This window comes from Cibotium barometz, chromosome 23, assembly GCF_041138505.1.
Source record: "Cibotium barometz isolate CiBa-2024 chromosome 23, ASM4113850v1, whole genome shotgun sequence".
Lineage (NCBI taxonomy): Eukaryota > Viridiplantae > Streptophyta > Polypodiopsida > Cyatheales > Cibotiaceae > Cibotium > Cibotium barometz.
In genome coordinates this window covers 48304561-48310524 of record NC_141068.1, presented here as the reverse complement: position 1 = coordinate 48310524, position 5964 = coordinate 48304561, and positions in this window count along the sequence as shown.

Genomic DNA, 5964 nt, shown 5'->3' with positions numbered 1-5964 from the left:
TGCATTGGGAGCAAGAAGTTGACGATCCTGGTTATCAATAAGAAGCTAAATTTAGAATCATGTCACTTAGGCGGTTTAATACACATAAGACAATGAGTGTGAAAATCAAAACCTTTTATTCCAAGCTTTAATATTTACAAGTAAACCAAGCCATTTACAAGGATTGGACTAAATCCAATCTTATTTATTTACATGGTAGTCCTCTAGGAAACCTAATAAAGATCTGCGGTGGTAGCATTGAAAAAGTAGGGGGGTTCTCCCATGGTTTCAAGAACTCGATAAGTCTCTGGTAGGGGAGGTAAACCTCGTCTAGAAAGACGGGTAACGGCTACTCTATCAGGGGATACAACTTGAGTCACCTTATCATAAACCCAACGATTCTGCAGCATGCGATTCCCATCGATAGTGACATAGGTGTTACGAGGAGTGCCAATAAACCAGAACAGACGAACCATCCACAACATCTCGGCATAACGGATCCGCCTCAAGTCGTTGGTGAGATTGCCGACGTGCTCAGCTCGAATGATGAAGTAGGTAGATCGACGATGCCAATACTCAGTTCTGTTCCATCCCCTTTCGATGCGAGTGTAAAGAGGAAGGGTTAGCTTGTCTACAATGTGCATCATAGTGTCACGGAACTCGAATTCGGAAGAGCGACAAGCAGTCATGAACATGCATTGGAATACCAGGAAGCGAGAATAGGGATCCATCTCGTCCTCCTGCATCCAGCCGTAACTAGATTAGTTTAACAAGAATTCCTAGAGCAACAAGAGAATACAATATAAAATCTCCCAAGTCTAAACCTGCTCTGATACCACGTGTAAGGCCCCCGCCGACCCGAAGGGCGGGGGAATCCTTTTGATAGGCGGTCAAGTCTCGTGTTATTTTCCGATTGACGACACCTCGATCTCGTAGAAATACGAGGTTACGAGCAAACGGACAGACCTAACTCTATCTCGCAGGGGAAACGTAGTCATCCTAAAGGAAATTCTAATCCCCAGCACGAAATGTGCGTGGAGATGGAACAAGACCCACACTTGGTTCAAGGAAGCCAACGCCTTTTTCCCCCGTATTCATGAGGCACGGCCGCTGGCTCGGTCCCCTAAAACAAGTCTTGTTCGTGACTCTACTATTCCCTAAGTATCGTAAGCTACGACTAGTAGAAAGCTACCCGACTGATCGGGTCCACCCATCCTTAGAATGGTACCGTCAGGGCATCCATTCTCCCACTTTCCACACACTCACCCGTTCATTTGTTTCCTAATTAAGTCCTACCACACTGTGAAACACTTAAAAACAAATTCCTTTGTTAATTAATTACACTTGATTCCTTAAGAAAATCTTCCTTAGCACAACATTGAAATCAACGAGCATACTTACAGTGAAAAATATTTACAAAAGACCCTGAAACCGGACCGATATTCCAATCCAAACTCATGTCCAAACCATAACCATAACCACAACTACATCGATAATCTAGAATTCGATCTTCCAGCCTCAACCAGCTGGGTAAACCTCACGGACCGTCTCCCCTCGTCGTCAGCCAGTCGATGAGGGCCAAGCCGTCCTGTCACCCCCTCAGGTACTGACGCTTGTACCAAACCCTCTCGCTCTTCGGAGGGGACGTCTCCTCATGGGGTGGGGGTTAAGTCACCGCACTAGCCTGGACCCACAGAACTAGGCAGCATATATACATCACCCTGGTGGTGAAAACCAATTCCCAGTGGCATAGGAGGGGATTGCCCTGGGCCGACTCCCGGCCTTGCTATATCCTCCGCCCGGCTACACAGGCAAGCACGGAGTTAGCTAAGGGGGGGAGAAGCTGTACCTGCATGTTAGCAATAAACCAACAGTATATCCAATAAAAAGAGACATAGCCTTAATTCAATGAATTCACGCATTAAAAAGCCATCGTTTCGAAAGACAATGATTCAAAAGCAAGATTACTTTCCTATAACTTTACTTAAGAGTAACCATAAGGTACTTTAGGCCATCTATACTAGGGTTTTAACCTTAGTCCCTTTCCTATTATTTCAAATCTTTGCATTAAGCTTCATAAGAGAGAGTTTTACTTAAACTTGTTAAATGACCAACCTGGTTATCATTTTCATGCCTATTCACTTCAAGAGGGGCGAAGTCGATTGTAGGGACGCGATTCGCTTCATTCCCTCCTTGGGCAGCGCGTGGTTCTTCAATTCGACGGCGTTTCGGCGCCATAGGAGCACTAGGGTTTTAAGAGGATAGGAAGAAAACAAGGTGAATATAAGAGGTTGGGAGCGTGGAGAGAAAAGAGAGAATTCTACTGGTTCAAACGGATTCGAAAACGGAGTCCGTTTGGGGTAGGAAAAGCTTGTTGGGCTTATGGGCAGGAACGACCTCTTAGCCTAAGTTTAAGTCGCCGCATATGGGGGGGGGAATTGAGAGGGGTGTCCTTAACTTGGAGAGCTCTTGAGAAGAGTGTACGTCTAGGGAGGCCTAGGGAAGAGTAAGGCAAGGGGTAGAGGAGAGGCACACTTTAAGTCTATTCACACGGGGGGGGGGGGGGGGGGGGGGGAGAAGAGTGTAGGACATGTCCTAGAGCTTGAGAGAGAGCTTGCGCGTAGGGGCTTGCTGGGGGCTTGTCTGGAGAAGGGGGCTGGGAGGGTCCTTTTATAGGTGCTGGAGGGTGGACGTCCGGGTGCGGGAAGGTGACACCTGGGTGGTGTAGGTGTCCGGGAGAGGGTGTGGGCGTGAGACACCTGGGGGTGGAGGTGTCTCAAGGAGAGAGAAAGTGTGACACATGGGGGTGGAGGTGTCCCCAAGAGAGAGAGAGCGCGACACCTGTGGATAGAGGGTTCTGGGAGGAGGGGGTACGTGTAGGGGTGTGCTGGAGGGTGCGTCTAGGTCGTGTACACGCTTGGGTGTCCCGGGCGGATTGTCGGTTTTTTTCACGGGCGGCGCCCGTGTGGGGCCCACGCCGGCCGTCCGTCGTCGTCCGGGGGGGTCAAAAATATTTTTTGACGGAAATGTCCGGCCTTGCCCCGTGACCATGGGGGCGTATTCCGTTCGTTGATTAGACGCCTGGATAGTTACTATTTTTGGTCGGAAGTTCGCAGATTAAAGGCTTAAAAGCTTAATTAAACCCATTCCGGGTACCCGTTTTTAGTTCAAAAAAAACTATTTTAAGCGTAAAATTACGCGTAGATTTCAAATTTGGATTCAAAATTACAAATTTCTAAGTAAAAATGGGTCATTTTCCAAAAATAGAAGTTTTTTGATCGTAAAAAGGACAAACTAAGTTATATTTTTCAACTCTGAAGCAAGTACATTGTTATTTACAATGGGTATGTTACAACTAACCACCACATTCTACTAATGTCTCAATATCTACCCACTCTTTTGATCTACAAGATTGAGGATTTTAAGTGGTATCTATTGTGGGTACAAAAAGTGACGTATATAATAACACTTTAAAGACCTTGAAATATTTAAAGAAAATAGATAAATATCTTAAAATTTTCTCAAAAAATCAAGTTAAGCTCCATATTATGTGAAGATCTAAGGTACAAAGTGGAAATCTCATATGAGTTTATATGTAAACGATATTAGCATTTTATGGAATCAGTTCAAATTTGGGACAGGGTGTATACATTGACTTTGTACCTAACAAAATGAGGACTTTTGACTATCTAATGCTTAATCAAATTATGCAACTATATTTCCAACTTTGAATATGATGTTTCAACAAAAGAACTTGAAACGAAATTCCTTCATCTACTAGGAGAGATTAGCCACTAAAGGTAAACAAATGCCTATTTTTTTACTGTTTATAGGGTGCCTGAGTGGACAAAACTGGGCACCCTGATCTTGCAACCACCCATCAACAAAACCAACAAAAAGGGTGAGGAAAGGATTAGTAATGCATACATACAAAAGTCCTAAGAACCTAATGCATACATACAAAATCGAAAAGAGAGGAAAGAAAGAAAAGAATTTACCGCTTTTTGGTGAAGTTGAAAGAGAGGATTAGAAGACCTACAAAACAAAACAAAAAGTTGAGAAAACAATTAGTAATACAAAACCCTAAAAGTGTGAATAGCATGGATACACAAGGAGGTTTATCCTTCAACACACACACACCAATTTAACAACCAAGAGGAGAGGAAAGGGGAGGGGAGGGGGGGGCAAAGAAGGAGGTAGAGAAGAGCTTGGGAGAGAGAAAGAACCTGCAAAACAAATGAGAAAGCAAAAAAATAAGAAAATTATCCATAATTACACACACAGACATTTTACATCACATGTACATGTAACCAAGAGAAGATGGGAGTGAGGGAAAAGGAGGCATATATCTGGTGAGGAAGCAAAACACACGCACACGAAAAAAAATGCAGAAAAAAGAGAGGTTTTGTTTTACTGTAAAAAAACCTACGTTGTCGATATATGCGTCAAAATCAAGGTGGAAAAAAACGTCGAAAAGTGTGAAAAATAGCGTCGAAATAAGTGTCAAAAAAATAAATTTTCCATGCTCTTTTCGATGGATATTTTGACGTTCTTTTCGACGCTTATTTCGACGATTGCTACTTTTTATTCAAATTCAAAATCTTTCCAGATGTTGCACGCCCCGACATTTCAAATTACCTATCACCGACTACCACCCTCCACAAATACTTAAGGGAGGATTCCCCTCCAAAAATAGGCATTCGTTCCCATTTTGCAAATCACTATGGAAACCATGGACGATGCCACACCCTCAAATTTTGTGGATTTAGAGGAGAAGACACTTTGCCCATGTACTCGCTACAAATACCAAGTGGCTCAATGTCGATAAATTTGCAATGATCATACAAAAAAATGGGGAATATTTTCGATGGAGTGATTGTAACATTTAATTAGTGGCAATGCGCGCTTCAACAATGACAAACCAGTGGATATCCGGCCTAAACGATGGAGACCAATAAGAGTAGCTACAAACGAGGTGATCCAACAACCCGAGGAACTTGAGGCAGATTCGGAGCAAATACTAGAACATAACATGGATGACATGATAAATGCCTTACACGATGGAACAGAAGATCGAGGTTTGGAACACGAAGGAGTAGAAGAAAACACACGAGGTGTGGAATACGCTTCCCAAGAAGAGAAACAGCTACGCAGGCTTGCTCGTCTTCCACTATATCGTGGAGCACATGTGTCTATTTTACGCGCTTGCCTATCCATATTGAACTTGCAATCGATTTTTGGATGGTCTGATACGAGCGTATCAAAATTTTTTACGTAAGTGATGATATCATATGCAATTAGTGAGTTATGTACCTTTATATGCATTTTCTTAGCCTGACTATTTTGTGTAACAACTTATTGAAACATCAAATATTGCTAGAAGATAATGAGATGCCAGTGGACCGTAGTCAAGCAAAAGAAATGTTGCACTCAATTGGCATGGACTACAACACACACCATGCTTGTCCAAATGACTGTATTCTTTATTGAAGAATATAACAACGTAGTACAATGTCCGCATTATGGTACATCGAGATATAGACAAGATGTGCAAGGAGAAAGGGTACCAACAAAAGTTTTACCACACTTTCCCATTATCCCTCGGATTAAAACAATGTTCAAGTGCAAATCCATTGCAGGATTGATGACTCCGCACCGTAACACTAGGTCCACAGATAGTGTTATGCATGCCGCTGCAGATTCCCTTGCATGGAAGCACATTGAAGAGAAGTGGGTAGCCTTTCAGGAGGAGGAGGAGGCTCGCCATATTCGACTCGGACTAGCGATGGATGGAGTGAATCCATTTGGTCTACAAAGTTTATCATGGAGTACATGGCCTGTTTGTCTAGTTAACTATAATCTTCCACCATGGCTAGCGATAAAAAAAGAGCATCTTTTATTATTTTGGAAAGTACAAGGTGAAGAACATGGACGTGTATTTAGCCCCTTTAGTTGAGGAGCTTCGTGAGGTTTGGACAACGTGCG